The following is a 16,287-nucleotide window of genomic DNA, read 5'->3' as shown; positions in this document are numbered from 1 at the left end:
TGTTTCATCCTGCCACAACCTGAGGGACGGCCATTGAAAAGTGCAATGTAACGTCAATAATATTTGCCATGTGGCTTTTCAGTCATGTTGAGACTGGCTGACTACTACTGATTTAATGTATTATTATTCTCATTAATATTGTTGCAGTTGTTGATAATGGTAATACCATTTTCACTACTACTATTATGATTATTATAACCAAGAACTATCTAACAAATCTTCTGGCAAACCAACAACCAGCAGAAGAAGCACAGCAGAAACCTAAACATACCATCCAACCTGGAACTAGGTGAGTAACGTTCAATCTGAAGCAATGTTTAAAGCCAATAAGTAAAATGCATTACAATAACATCTAGATATCATTATAAAGACAATGATAAGCAGTGGTGGAAAAAGTACGTAATAATCATACTTGAGTAAAAGTAAAGATACCTTAAAGAAAATGACTCAAGTAAAAGTGAAAGTCACCCAGTAAAATACCACTTGAACGTCTAAAAGTATTTGGTTTTAAATATACTTAAGTATCAAAAGTAAATGTACTTGCTAAAATATACTTAAGTATTGAAAGTAAAGGTAAAAATATAATTAAAAATTCCCTATATTATGCAAATCAGGCGGCCACATTTTTATTTATTTTTATTTGCAGATAGCCAGGGGCACACTCCAACACTCAGACATAATTTATAAACGATGCATGTATGTTTAGTGTGTCCACCAGATCAGAGGCAATAGGGATGACCAGGGATGTTCTCTTGATAAGTCCATGAATTTGTGTAACGTCTGCTTCCAACTCACACCCTCAAACATCTAGATCCCCCGAAAGCAGCTCACTCTCCAGATCCCAATCACCTGAATTCTAATCATCTTTTCACACAGCTGTATGTCATTATCACACACTATTTAGTTCAGTTCCTTACACCCCATCACTGTGAGGTATTGTTTGTTTTGTGACACGTCTTTCAGAGCTCTGTTTTTCCCGTGATTTTCTCCTCCCGTATATGATAGTGAGGCAGGCAAAAACTAATGACGCCTTTTGCCAATTCCCTGCCTGTACTTTAGCCTATTGGATTTCCTGTTGTCTACCTATTACCTGATCTCCAAGACTACGTTACTAGCCTTTTCCCTGCCTGTACTGTTGCCCTTTTGGACCCCCTGTGTATGACCTTCTGCCTGCCCCTGGACCCAGGTACCTGCCTCCTCCTGTGGTCCTTTACAATAAACACCTGCTGCGCCCTGCACTTTAAACCAGCTCTCTGTCTCCCCTCGTGTTCATTACAATTTGACCATTTTCCTGTCCTGCTAGCCATTCAAAATGTAACGAGTACTTTTGGTAAAAAGTACAGAATTTTCTTTAGGAATGTAGTGAAGTAAAATTTGTCAAAAATATAAATAGTAAAGTACAGACACCCCAAAAAACTATTTAAGTAGTACTTTAAGGTATTTTTACTTAAGTACTTTACACCACTGATAAGTTATGGCTACAGCGCTTCCAAGCTTGCTAGGACAGATGTCCCAGCTGCAACTCCAATTTGCACTGAGAGGTGTGAACCCAACAATGGAAACAGAGAATCATAACCTCCCCCACCCAAATGCAGAGGCCTCTGAGGCCCTCTGCCCCATGGCTTCCTTACTTCCCAGTGCAGAGCCCATCATAGAACACTGCACAAAAATAGTACAAACAGAAGCTCCTCAGGGACAATCCAGAGACACTATTTGCAGACTGTTAAAATACTGGGAAGATTAAGATTAATCAATACAATTTTCCACACAGACATTCCCCTGGCATGGCACACTGCTATACGAGCACACTACCCCTCTGTCAAGAGAGGGTATTGGTAGGGGGGAGGGGGATTAGAATATCAACATCACGCCTGCCCAGACCCACCTGTTCTCACCCTCTCTCCGCCACGTCTGCTAATTTCTCTCCATCACCCATGTGCTTTCAATATTTAGATAATGAAGCGTACGATTTTTCCATTGTCTTAATGACGGAGAATTGTTTGATTTCCAGTTAAGTATACTATTTTTTCAAGAGAATTAACGAGGAGAGTATCGTCCAACCCATCGGGTATCTCATAGCCCCCTCAGATGACGTCTTGAAATATGCAGACAGATTAAATGTAAATTTACATTGTAATATTTCTGACAGCCAACTTTCTAACTCCACCCATAACTTTTGGGCTTCATAGCATTCCCAGAAGGCATGTCTTATGGAGTCATTGTTAGTTTTACACTTAAGACAGGACTCGTTGTGCTGCATTTGAAAATATCTACATTGGACAGTCCAAAATTGCTTTTTAATTCTGTTAAAATAAATGTATGCCTTTAGTTTTCCAATGTGATCCAATTTATCAGTGCATTCTGAAAAGCTATCCAAGGATTGTTACATAGGGTTGTGTTTTATGGGAGTGATATTGGTTCTTGTAGAATCCATTTAATTTTCTTCCATATTGGTATAGTGTTCTAAACTATGAAGTTGTTCATGTTCGTAACTTTATCCTTTGAAAACAGACATGTGAAAAGATTATGGGAGGTGAGCATGTGCATCTTCAATATGTACCCATTTTTCCTCTTAAGTGCATTTAACAATATGTCTCAAGTAAAAGCCTTGGGTGGCAAGTTAAAACCACCCTCTGACTTAGGAAGATGTGAAACTTCCTTTTTATTCTGTTTTATTTGCCCATGTAAAAATATGTAATGACCAAGTATACTTTTTAAAATAATGTTTTCAGTGGGGTAATTGGTATTACCAATATTATACTGTATGCTCACTTTCATTTGTTCTGGTTTGTGAAAAGAACTGTGAAATTACCCCTGGTGGCATAAGTGTGTGTCAGAGCCGTGTGTAAGTTGACTATGCAAACCATTTGGACATTTCAACTCATTCATCTTTCTTATAAAAAGCAGTAGTGATGCAGTCAGTCTCTCCTCAACTCTTAGCCAAGAGAGACTGGCATGCATAGTATTTATGAATGATTACAATGAAGAGCAAGACGTGCCGCTTTGTCCTGGGCCAGCTGCAGCTTAACTAGGTCTTTCTTTGCAGCACTTAACCACATGACTGGACAATAATCAAGATAAGACTAAACTATAGCCTGCAGGATTTGCTTTGTGGAGTGTGGTGTCAAAAAAAGCAGAGAATATAATGAAAAAACCCTCCCCATCTTTACAACTATTGAATCTATATGTTTTAACCATGACAGTTTACAATCTAAGTAATTTAGTCTCAACGTCATCAACAGTCACACCACTCATTACCAGATTCATCCTATGTCTAGAGCTTAGGGAATGAGTTGTACCAAGTACAATGTTCTTAGTTTTAGAGATGTTCAGGACCAGTTTATTACTGGTCATCCATTCCAAAACTGACTGCAACTCCTTGTTAAGTGTTTCAGTGACTTCATTAGCTATGTATGTATGTATGTATGTATGTATGTATGTATGTATGTATGTATGTATGTATGTATGTATGTATGTATGTATGTATGTATGTATGTATGTATGTATGTATGTATGTATGTATGTATGTATGTATGTATGTATGTATGTATGTATGTATGTATGTATGTATGTATGTATGACCCAACGTCTCTTTTCAGTCTTATGTTCCAACATCTAAAAAAAAAAAATCACATTGGATACAAGTATAGACTGCAGGCTTCAAAATGGTATTATCATACACATACAACTTTAAAAAATAAAAACATACAATGCTATCTTTCCTTATTTGTTTTTTCATGCATGAATGCAATGGCTCACTGTTCACCCAATTTGCCAATGAAGTAATAATTAAAATAATTGGCAACATCAAATGCTTTGGTGATGAGTTGAATTTGTCTTTATGCTCAACAACTTAATTTAAAGTACTCCAAAGTGTTTTCCCATCATACTTTATATTACTGATATTGGCTTCATAATACAGTTCTTTTTGTTGAGTTCAATCACATAATTTCTCAACTTGCAGTTAGTCGGCCACTCAGACGTGCAGCCAGACTTATTAGCCACTCCTTTTTCCCCATCTCTTTCAACCATACAGTTTTTCAATTCCTCATCAGTCCATGGAGCTTTAACAGTTCTAACAGTCAGTTCCTCATCAGTCCATGGAGCTTTAACAGTTCTAACAGTCAGTTCCTCATCAGTCCATGGAGCTTTAACAGTTCTAACAGTCAGTTTCTTAACAGGTGCATTTTTATAAACAAATGGAAGAAGCAATTTCATAAATTCATCAAGTGCAAATTGTGGATGCTCCTTATTAATCACGTCAGACCAACAAATATTTTTTTACATCATGGACAGCAGACACAGCAAAATATTTTGTATGATCTCTTATACACTATTGTAGGCCCAGCTTTTGGCACTTTGGCTCTCCTAGATATAGCCACTATATTGTGATCACCCACATCCAATGGGCACAGACACAGTAGAACTTTGCAAAAGCTGTATTAGGAAAAATGTGATCAACACATGTGAATAATATTTTTCCTATAGTGTTTGTAAACACCCTGGCAAGTTGATTAAAAACCTGAACCAGATTACAGGCACTGGTTACAGTGAGAAGCTTCCTCTTGAGCGGACCTCTGTTTAAATCACATACACTGTCAACAATATGAAAGCAGATCTACAGTGGCTTTCTGAATGCGTGGTATATTAATGTTCTGATGTTAGCAAGTTAATGATTTCATGAACCTTATTTTTAAGGCTATATTAATATGAGCCATTTTCATCCCTTTCCTGGGTAGTTTCTCAGAGATACAGTCGTGGCCAAAAGTTTTGAGAATGACAGAAATGTTAATTTTCACAAAGTCTGCTGCCTCAGTGTCTTTAGATATTTTTGTCAGATGTTACTATGGAATACTGAAGTATAATTACAAGCATTTCATAAGGTGTCAAAAGCTTTTATTGAAAATTACATGAAGTTGATGCAAAGAGTCAGTATTTGCAGTGTTGACCGTTCTTTTTCAAGACCTCTGCAATCCGTCCTGGCATGCTGTCAATAAACTTCTGGGACACATCCTGACTGATGGCAGCCCATTCTTACATAACCAATGCTTGGAGTTTGTCAGAATTTGTGGGTTTTGTTTGTCCACCCGCCTCTTGAGGATTGACCACAAGTTCTCAATGGGAATAAGGTCTGGGGAGTTTCCTGGTCATGGACCCAAAATATCGATGTTTTGTTTCCCAAGCCACTTAATTATCACTTTTGCCTTATGGCAAGGTGCTACATCATGCTGCAAAGGGCATTGTTCGTCACCAAACTGTTCCTGGATGGTTGGGAGAAGTTGCTCGGAGGATGTGTTGGTACCATTCTTTATTCATGGCTGTGTTCTCAGGCAAAATTGTGAGCAAGCCCACTCCCTTGGTTGAGAAGCAACCCCACACATGAATGGTCTCAGGATGCTTTACTGTTGGCATGACGCAGGACTGATGGTAGCGCTCACCTTGTTTTCTCCGGACAAGCTTTTTTTCCGTATGCCCCAAACAATGGGAAAGGGGATTCATCAGAGAAAATGACTTCACCCCAGTCCTCAGCAGTCCAATCCCTGTACCTTTTGCAGAATATCAGTCTGTCCCTGATGTTTTTCCTGGAGAGAAGTGGCTTCTTTGCTGCCCTTCTTGACACCAGGCCATCCTCCAAAAGTCTTCGCCTCACTGTACGTGCAGATGCACTCACACCTGCCTGCTGCCATTCCTGAGCAAGCTCTGTACTGGTGGTGCCCCGATCCCGCAGCTGAATCAACTTTAGGAGACGGTCCTGGCGCTTGCTGGACTTTCTTGGGCGCCCTGAAGCCTTCTTCATAACAATTGAACCGCTCTCCTTGAAGTTCTTGATGATCCGATTAATGGTTGATTAAGGTGCAATCTTACTGGCAGCAATATCCTTGCCTGTGAAGCCCTTTTTGTGCAAAGCAATGATGACGGCATGTGTTTCCTTGCAGGTAACCATGGTTGACAGAGGAAGAACAATGATTCCAAGCACCACCCTCCTTTTGAAGCTTCCAGTCTGTTATTCGAACTCAATCAGCATGACAGAGTGATCTCCAGCCTTGTCCTCATCAACACTCACACCTGTGTTAACGAGAGAATCACTGACATGATGTCAGCTGGTCCTTTTGTGGCAGGGCTGAAATGCAGTGGAAATGTTTTTTTTTTAGAATTCAGTTAATTTGCCTGGCAAAGAGGGACTTTGCAATTCATCTGATCACTCTTCATAACATTCTGGAGTATATGCAAATTGACATCACACAAACTGAGGCAGCAGACGTTGTAAAAATTCATATTTGTGTCATTCTCAAAACTTTTGGCCACGACTGTAGACATAATATGGAAAAGAACAAACAAAGCAAGAGAAGAAAAAAAAATCAGCAGCTGCAAGGGTTGAAGCAATGAAATAATGGCAAGATTGTGTGAACATCGTTCCATTTAAATAGATTGCCTTGTAAAAGTATTTCATCCCCTTTGGCGTTTTTCCTATTTGTGGCATTACAACTTGTAATTTAAATGGAAGTTTATTTGGACTTTAAACAATGGACATACACAAAATAGTCCAAATTGGTGAAGTGAAGAAAAACATTATTTTTTTAAGGAAAGGTTGTGCGTGCACATGTATTCACCCCTTTGCTATGAAACCCCTAAATAAGATCTGATAGAACCAATTACCTTCAGAAGTCACATCATTAAAAAAGTAATTAATAAAGTCCACCTGTGTGGAATCTAAGTGTCACATGATCTCAGTATATACAGTGGGGGGAAAAAGTATTTGATCCCCTGCTGATTTTGTACGTTTGCCCACTGATGAAGAAAGGATCAGTCTATAATTTTAAATGGTAGGTTTATTTGAACAGTGAGAGACAGAATAACAACAAAAATATCCAGAAAAACGCATGTCAAAAATGTTATAAATTGATTAGCATTTTAATGAGGGAAATAAGTATTTGACCCCCTCTCAACCAGAAAGATTTCTGGCTCCCAGGTGTCTTTTATACAGGTAACAAGCTGAGATTAGGAGCACACTCTTAAAGGAAGTGCTCCTAACCGCAGCTTGTTACCTGTAAAAAAGACACCTGTCCACAGAAGCAATCAATCAATCAGATTCCAAACTCTCCACCATGGCCAAGACCAAAGAGCTCTCCAGGGATGTCAGGGACAAGATTGTAGACCTACACAAGGCTGGAATGGGCTACAAGACCATCGCCAAGCAGCTTGGTGAGAAGGTGACAACATTTGGTGCGATTATTCGCAAATGGAAGAAACACAAAAGAACTGTCAATATCCCTCGGCTTGGGGCTCCATGCAAGATCTCACCTCGTGGGGTTGCAATGATCATGAGAACGGTGAGGAATCAGCCCAGAACTTCACGGAAGGATCTTGTCAATGATCTCAAGGCAGCTGGGACCATAGTCACCAAGAAAACAATTGGTAACACACTACGCCTTGAAGGACTGAAATCCTGCAGCGTCCGCAAGGTCCCCCTGCTCAAGAATACATATACATGCCCGTCTGAAGTTTGCCAATGAACATCTGAATGATTCAGAGGACAACTGGTGAAAGTGTTGTGGTCAGATGAGACCAAAATGGAGCTCTTTGGCATCAACTCAACTGGCCGTGTTTGTAGGAGGAGGAATGCTGCCTATGACCCCAAGAACACCATGTCCACCGTCAAACATGGAGGTGGAAACATTATGCTTTGGGGGTGTTTTTCCTGCTAAGGGGACAGGACAACTTCACCGCTTCAAAGGGACGATGGACGGGCCCATGTACCGTCAAATCTTGGGTGAGAACCTCCTTCCCTCAGCCAGGGCATTGAAAATGGGTCGTGGATGGGTATTCCAGCATGACAATGACCCAAAACACATGGCCAAGGCAACAAAGGAGTGGCTCAAGAAGAAGCACATTAAGGTCCTGGAGTGGCCTAGCCAGTCTCCGGATCTTAATCCCATAGAAAATCTGTGGAGGGAGCTGAAGGTTCGAGTTGCCAAACGTCAGCCTCGAAACCTTAATGACTTGGAGAAGATCTGCAAAGAGGAGTGGGACAAAATCCCTCCTGAGATGTGTGCAAACCTGGTGGCCAACTACAAGAAACGTCTGACCTCTGTGATTGCCAACAAGGGTTTTTGCCACCAAGAACTAAGTCATGTTTTGCAGAGGGGTCAAATACTTATTTCCCTCATTAAAATGCAAATCATTTTATAACATTTTTTACATGTGTTTTTCTGGATTTTTTTGTTGTTATTCTGTCTCTCACTGTTCAAATAAACCTACCATTAAAATTATAGACTGATCATTTCTTTAAAAGTGGGCAAACGTACAAAATCAGCAGGGGATCAAATACTTTTGTCCCCCACTGTACACACACACACACACACACACACACACACACACACACACACACACCTGTACTTAAAGGCCCCAGAGTCTGCAACACCACTAAGCAAGCGGCACCACTAAGCAAGCGGCACCATAAAGACCAAGGAGCTCTCCAAACAGGTCAGATACAAAGTTGTGGAGAAGAACAGATCAGGGTTGGGTTATAAGAAAATGTCAGAAACTTTGAACATCCCATGGAGCACCAATAAATCCATTATTTAAAAAAATTGAAAGAATATGGCACAACAACAAACCTGCCAAAAGAGGGCCACCCACCAAAACTCACGGACCAGGCAAGGAGGGCATTAATCAGAGGCAACAAAGAGACCAAAGAGAACCCCTGAAGGAGCTGCAAAGCTCCACAGCTGAGATTGGAGAACCTGTGCATAGGACCACTAAGCCGTACACTCCACAGAACTGGGCTTTGCAGAAAAAATACATTGCTTAAAGAAAAAAATAAGCAAACATGTTTGGTGTTCGCCAAAGGCATGTGGGAGACTCCCCAAACATATGGAAGAAGGTACTCTGGTCAGATGAGACTAAAATGTCACTTTTTGGTCATCAAGGAAAATGCAATGTCTGGCACAAACCCAACACCTCTCATCACCCTGAGAACCCTATCCCCACAGTGAAGTATGGTGGTGGCACCATCATGCTGTGGGGATTTTTCATCGGCAGGGACTGGGAAACTGGTCAGAATTGAAGGAATGATGGATGGCGCTAAATACAGGGAAATCTTGAGGGAAACCTGTTTCAGTCATCCAGAGATTTGAGACTGGAATGGAGGTTCACCTTCCAGCAGGACAATAACCCTTAGCAAACTGCTAAAGCAACACTCGAGTGGTTGGGCCTAGTCAAAGCCCAGACCTCAATCCAATTGAGAATCTGTGGTATGACTTAAAGATTGCTGTACACCAGCAGAACCCATCCAACTTGAAGGAGCTGGAGTAGTTTTGCCTTGAAGAATGGACAAAAATCCCAGTGGCTAGATGTACCAAGCTTATAGAGACATACCCCAAGATACTTGTAGCTGTAATTTCTGCAAAAGGTGGCTCTACAAAGTCTGCACCCTCAAGTTCTGTTTTTTGTCTTGTTTCTTGTTTGTATGACAAGAAAAAATATTTAGCATCTTCAAAATGTTAGGCATGTTGTGTAAATCAAATGATACAAACCCCCCAAGAAATACATTTTAATTCCAGGTTGTAAGGCAACAAAACAGGAAAAATGCCAAGGGGGTGAATCTTTCACAAGCCACTGTATATCTGCTTTCATATTGTTGAGTAACTGGATAACGTTGTCAATATAAAGTTGAAGTTAGAAGTTTACATACACTTAGGTTGGAGTCATTAAAACTCGTTTTTCAGCCACTCCACAAATTTCTTATTAACAAACTATAATTTTGGCAAGTCAGTTGGGACATCTACTTTGTGCATGACAAGTAATTTTTCCAACAATTGTTTACAGACAGATTATTTCACTGTATCACAATTCCATTGGGTCAGAAGTTTACATACTCTAAGTTGACTGTGCCTTTAAACAGCTTGGAAAATTCCAGAAAATGATGTCATGGCTTTAGAAGCTTCTGATAGGCTAATTGACATAATTTGAGTTGATTGGAGGTATACCTGTGGGTGTACGTCAAGGCCTACCTTCAAACTCAGTGCCTCTTTGCTTGACATCATGGGAAAATCAAAAGAAATCAGCCAAGACCTCAGAACATTTTCTGTAGACCTCTACAAGTATGGTTCATCCTTGGGAGCAATTTCCAAATGCCTGAAGGTATCACGTTCATCTGTACAAACAATAGTACGCAAGTATAAACACCATTGAACCACGCAGCCGTCATACTGCTCAGGAAGGAGACACGTTCTGTCTCCTAGAGATGAACGAACTTTGGTGCGAAAAGTGCAAATCAATCCCAGAACAACAGCAAAGGATCTTGTGAAGATGCTGGAGGAAACAGGTACAAAAGTATCTGTATCCACAGTAAAACTAATCCTATAGAGACATAACCTGAAAGGCCGCTCAGCAAGGAAGAAGCCACTGCTCCAAAACTTCCATAAAAAAAGGCAGACTACGGTTTGCAACTGCACATGGGGACAAAGATCGTACTTTTTGGAGAAATGTCCTCTGGTCTGATGAAACAAAAATAGAACTATTTAGCCATAATAACCACTGTTATTTTTGGAGGAAAAAGGGGGATGCTTGCAAACTGAAGAACACCATCCCAACCATGAAGCATGGGGGTGGCAGCATCATGTTGTGTGGGTGCTTTGCTGCAGGAGGGACTGGTGCACTTCACAAAATAGATGGCATCATGAGGAAGGAAAACTTTGTGGATATATTGAAGCAACATCAAGACATAAGTCAGGAAGTTAAAGCTTGGTCGCAAATGGGTCTTCCAAATGGACAATGAACCCAAGCATACTTCCAAATTTGTGGCAAAATGGCTACTCTCTGCTATTATCCTGACATTTCACATTCTTAAAATAAAGTGGTGATCCTAACTGTTTTAATTATATATATATATCCAAGGTTTTATAGTATTCCTAAAACATTTTAAGGAATGGAGGCATTGAGTTTTTAATATTGGTCAGGTATATCAGGAGACCATCAGCAAATACGTTTAGTTTATATTAAATGTTTACCAATAATGATATCCGTTACACTTGGGTCCAGTCAAATTCTTTCTGCAAGTGGTTCAAATGCCATTGCAAACAAAAGGGGGGAATCCCTGTCTAGTGCCCCTTTCTTAAGAAATTCCATCAGATAATGTATTGTTTATATTTTTGCTTTAGGATATATTTTATTATATTTGTATTGAATGTATTTCAGCTGAACATTTTTGAATAGTAGAGGCCATTCAAGATGGTCGAAAGTCTTTTCGGAGTCTACAGCCATTATTGATGAATCTATATCTTGTTTTTTAGCGTATTGCATGATACTGAAACATGTTTTTGCATTTGTAAATTTCTATTTTTAAGTTGGCGAGGGCACTAGGACAGTCTGCAGCACCCGGGCTCGCCCTACTGGACTGTCTACTGTTTGCAGATGATCTGGTGCTTCTGTCACCAACCAAGGAGGGTCAACAGCAGCACCTAGATCTTCTGCACAGATTCGGTCAGATGTGAACCCATTGCCCTCTATGGTTGTGTGATCTGGGGTCCACTCACCAACCAATAATTCACTAAATGGGACAAGCATATATTTTCCTCAACGTTTACTTTACCAGGCAAGTCCGTTAAGAATAAATTCTTATTCATAATGACGGCCTACCCTGGCCAAACCCTAACGACACTGCGCCAATTGTGTGCCACCCTATGGGACTCCCAATCAAAGCCGGTGGTGATACAGCCCCGGATCGAACCAGAGTCTGTAGTGACGCCTCTAGCACTGAGATGAAGTGCCTTAGACCGCTGCGCCACTTGGGATCCCCAAAATTGAGAGACTGCATGCAGAATTCTGCAAAAATATACTGTCTACAACGCAAAACCCCAAACAATGCATGCAGAGCAGAATTAGGATTATACCCACTAGTTTTCAAAATCCAGAAAATAGTTGTTCAATTCTACAACCACCTAAAAGGAAGTGATGCCCACACATTCCACCACAAAGCCCTCACCTACAGAGAGATTAACCTAGAGAAGAGTCTCCAGAGCCAGCTGGTTCTGGAGCTCTGAAGGAAACACATTTGGACAAAACCAAATTATGAGAAAGCGAAAGTACTATTTGACATACTGGAAAGAATCAACCCCAACAAAGTTGCAAATTGGAACGCTATCTGGCCCTAAACAGAGTGTACACAGTGGCAGAATACCTGACCACTGTAACTGACCACAAATTAAGAAAATCCTTGACTATGAACAGACTGCTATTGAGAGAGGCCCCCATAGGCAGACCTGGCTCTCGAGAGATGACAGGATATGTGCCCACTGCCCACAAAATGAGGTGTAAACTGAGCTACACTTCCTAACCTCCTGCCAAATGTATCACAATAGATACATATGTGACTCGTTTCAGGAAACTAGGCGTATGTTGCGTGTCACTACTTCACTGGAGAGCCATTTGAACAAACTTTGTTTTCATCAAAATGTGTTTTTTTGGCAGAGATGCATTCTGGAACATGTCAACTATCATGTGCTTTAATGACAAACTCGTATGCCATCTGGGGGACCAGTACGGAGAAAAAAAAATGTATGAAATGTATGCATTCACTACTGTAAGTCGCTCTGGATAAGAGCGTCTGCTAAATGACTAAAATGTAAATGTATATCTGTAAATACAAAAAAAAAATCAATTTCGAGCCTAGTTGGTTTAGCCACAGAGAAAGTCAGCAGCCTTCCCGCTAGTCATGATTGGCCGAAATAGTGAGTGGGCTGGATATGCCGAGAGATGAGTTTGGATTGTAGCACGCATCTGTCTACAATATGAGCTGGTCAGTATGTGTAGGTAATCCTTTCTAACGCTGCTTTTTTAAAACATATCACGTAGTAGAACTGCATAAGTGTTGCTCTCCACCTTCTGGAAGACCGAGTTTTGAAATCAGTGGAATTAGAGTATGATAGCTAAGGAGAAAATGACGGCGTTTGATTGCAAATATGCAGACGGAGTTGAAAAGGGAACACACAGAAGGCTGTTGTAATCCGGAGACAGGTGTTCTTTACATCTTCAAACTAAGGGCAACCATGGCTTCTGTGACAGAGGTAGAAGCGTTCATCCATGTAAAAAGGTAAGAGAGTCTAGCTAGCTACGTTTTCAGATATCACAGTTTCTAATTTTGTCAGAAAGTCATTTTAATTTCAAGTTAGTGTCCTGTTAGCTAGCTAGAGTTAGATGTATGATCTGTGTAGTAATATTATTCTTATCTGAGAACCATTTGCATTGCTAATTATAACCTATTGTTAGCTAGCTAACATTGAACCTGGTTGGTTAGCTACCAGCTGATTCATGCAGGGTAGTAACGTTATGAGTTGGGATTATGGTTCATTGTTTAGCTAGCTAGCTACATGTCTAAACAAAAGACTCCACTATGCAAGTAACTATTTCAATAGAATGTTTATGATGTCACTGCGACAACTGTAATTAGACGTAGCTCTGGCTATCTACTTTGATTTCAGAGTGCTCTCGTCTGAGTGTGCCAGAGCGCAGAATAACTGACAAATTTATGAACGCTCAACACCCGTTGAATATGGCGGGTGTCAGTAAATGTTGGCAAAAAAAGTGTAATTAAATTGTTGCCAGTGGCAGTCACCCAGGCTGTGGATAACATAAAAACAGCCTAACCAGCTTTGCTAGGGGAAGTAAAATGGTCAGAGTGAGCAAGCTTGCCAATGTTAGCCAGTTAGCTTGGGTGCTTGACTGCTGTTGTTTGGTCAGAACGTTCGGGTCAACCCTACACCTCGGCCAGAGCGTCCAGTGTGCACTCTGAATTTACAGACAATCTCTTTACGAAATCCCAGCGCACACTGGCACTCCAGATTAAATTTACGAACCCACCCGTAGTGTAAGCCAGCCTTTAGTCTTGAAATCTTTGGCTGTTCAGTACATAGCCTCACATGGAAATCCTTAAAGAGTTGGGTGGGGCTAAAGCTTAAGAGGGTGTGAACGATGCTGAATGGGTGTAGTCAAAGAGCTCTCCAGTAGGTACCAAAACATTCAAGGGCCATTTCCTCAAAAGTGAGGCTACAAGTTTATCAACTTTCAAAGTAGAATGACTTTCCCATTGTTCCTCAACTGTTGTGTATAATATACCATGTTCTAGCTCTCTACTTTTATCCAATGTAAAAAAAACTACATAAGACCGAATCGACCCTGTCGTCATATATACCGCAGTGTGCAATCACAGCAGCAAGATTTATGGCCTGTTGCCATGAGAAAAGGGCAACCAGTGGAGTACAGACATTGTAAATACAACATATATATATATATTTGTTTATTTTCCCTTTCATACTTCACTGTATATACCCAATAACATAACATTTGAAATGTCTATATTGGTTTAAAAACTTTTGTGAGTGTTATGTTCCCTAATGTTTCAGTTGTTTATTTCCCTTTTGTTTATTGTCTATTCCATTTGCTTGGCAATGTAAACATATCTTTCCCATGCTAATAAAGCCCATTGAATAGAGAGAGATAGAGCGAGAGAGAAAGAGAAAGAGAGGAGATGCACACAGAGACTCAGAGAGACGAGACACACACACACAGAGACACACACAGACAGAGACACACACAGACAGAGACACACACAGACAGAGACACACACAGAGACACACACACACAGAGACAGAGACACACACAGACAGAGACACACACAGACAGAGATACACACAGACAGAGATACACACAGACAGAGATACACACACACACACACACAGACAGAGATACACACACACACACACACACACACACACAGAGACACACACACAGAGACACAGAGACACACACACAGACAGACAGAGACACACACACAGAGACAGAGACACACACACAGAGACAGAGACACACACACAGAGACAGAGACACACACACAGAGACAGAGACACAGACACACACACAGAGACAGAGACACAGACACACACACACAGACAGACAGAGACACACACACAGAGACAGAGACACACACACAGAGACAGAGACACACACACAGAGACAGAGACACACACACAGAGACAGAGACGCACACACAGAGACAGAGACGCACACACACACAGAGACAGACACACACAGAGACAGACACACACACAGAGACAGACACACACACAGAGACAGACACACACACAGAGACAGAGACGCACACACACACAGAGACAGACACACACACAGAGACAGAGACGCACACACACACAGAGACAGAGACACACACACAGACAGAGACACACACACACACAGACAGAGACACACACACACACAGACAGAGACACACACACACACACAGACAGAGACACACACACACACAGACAGAGACACACACACACACACACACAGACAGAGACACAAACACACACAGACAGAGACACAAACAGAGACACAAACACACAGAGACACAAACACACACAGACAGAGACACAAACAGAGACACAAACACACACACACACAGACAGAGACACACACACACACACACACACAGACAGAGACACACAGACACAGACAGAGACACACACACACAGACAGAGACAGAGACACACACACACAGACAGAGACACACACACACAGACAGAGACAGAGACACACACACACAGACAGAGACACACACACACACACACAGACAGAGACACAAACACACACAGACAGAGACACAAACAGAGACACAAACACACAGAGACACAAACACACACAGACAGAGACACACACACACACAGACAGAGACACACACACACACAGACAGAGACACACACACACACACAGACAGAGACACACACACACACACACAGACAGAGACACACACACACAGACAGAGACACACACACACACACAGACAGAGACACACACACACACACACAGAGACACACACAGAGACACACACACAGACAGAGACACACACACACACACAGACAGAGACACACACACACACAGACAGAGACACAAACACACACAGACAGAGACACAAACAGAGACACAAACACACACACACACAGACAGAGACACACACACACACACACACAGACAGAGACACACACACACACACACACAGACAGAGACACACACACACAGACACAGACAGAGACACACACACACAGACAGAGACAGAGACACACACACACAGACAGAGACACACACACACAGACAGAGACAGAGACACACACACACAGACAGAGACAGAGACACACACACACACAGAGACAGAGACACACACACACAGACAGAGACAGAGACACACACACACAGACAGAGACACACACACACAGACAGAGACAGAGACACACA

The 16,287-nt window shown here is 41.4% G+C and overlaps 1 protein-coding gene across 1 annotated transcript in view; it reads right to left on the bottom strand.

The window, feature by feature from the left end:
* The window catches only part of LOC115200465 (PI-PLC X domain-containing protein 3), a 70,510-nt gene that overhangs the window by 621 nt on the left and 53,602 nt on the right, over nt 1-16,287 (bottom strand). The window lies entirely within an intron of this gene.

Source organism: Salmo trutta, chromosome 9 (genome assembly GCF_901001165.1).
Source record: "Salmo trutta chromosome 9, fSalTru1.1, whole genome shotgun sequence".
Lineage (NCBI taxonomy): Eukaryota > Metazoa > Chordata > Actinopteri > Salmoniformes > Salmonidae > Salmo > Salmo trutta.
Note: the sequence above shows the minus strand (reverse complement) of the source record. Positions and strands in the feature narration are given on the sequence as shown.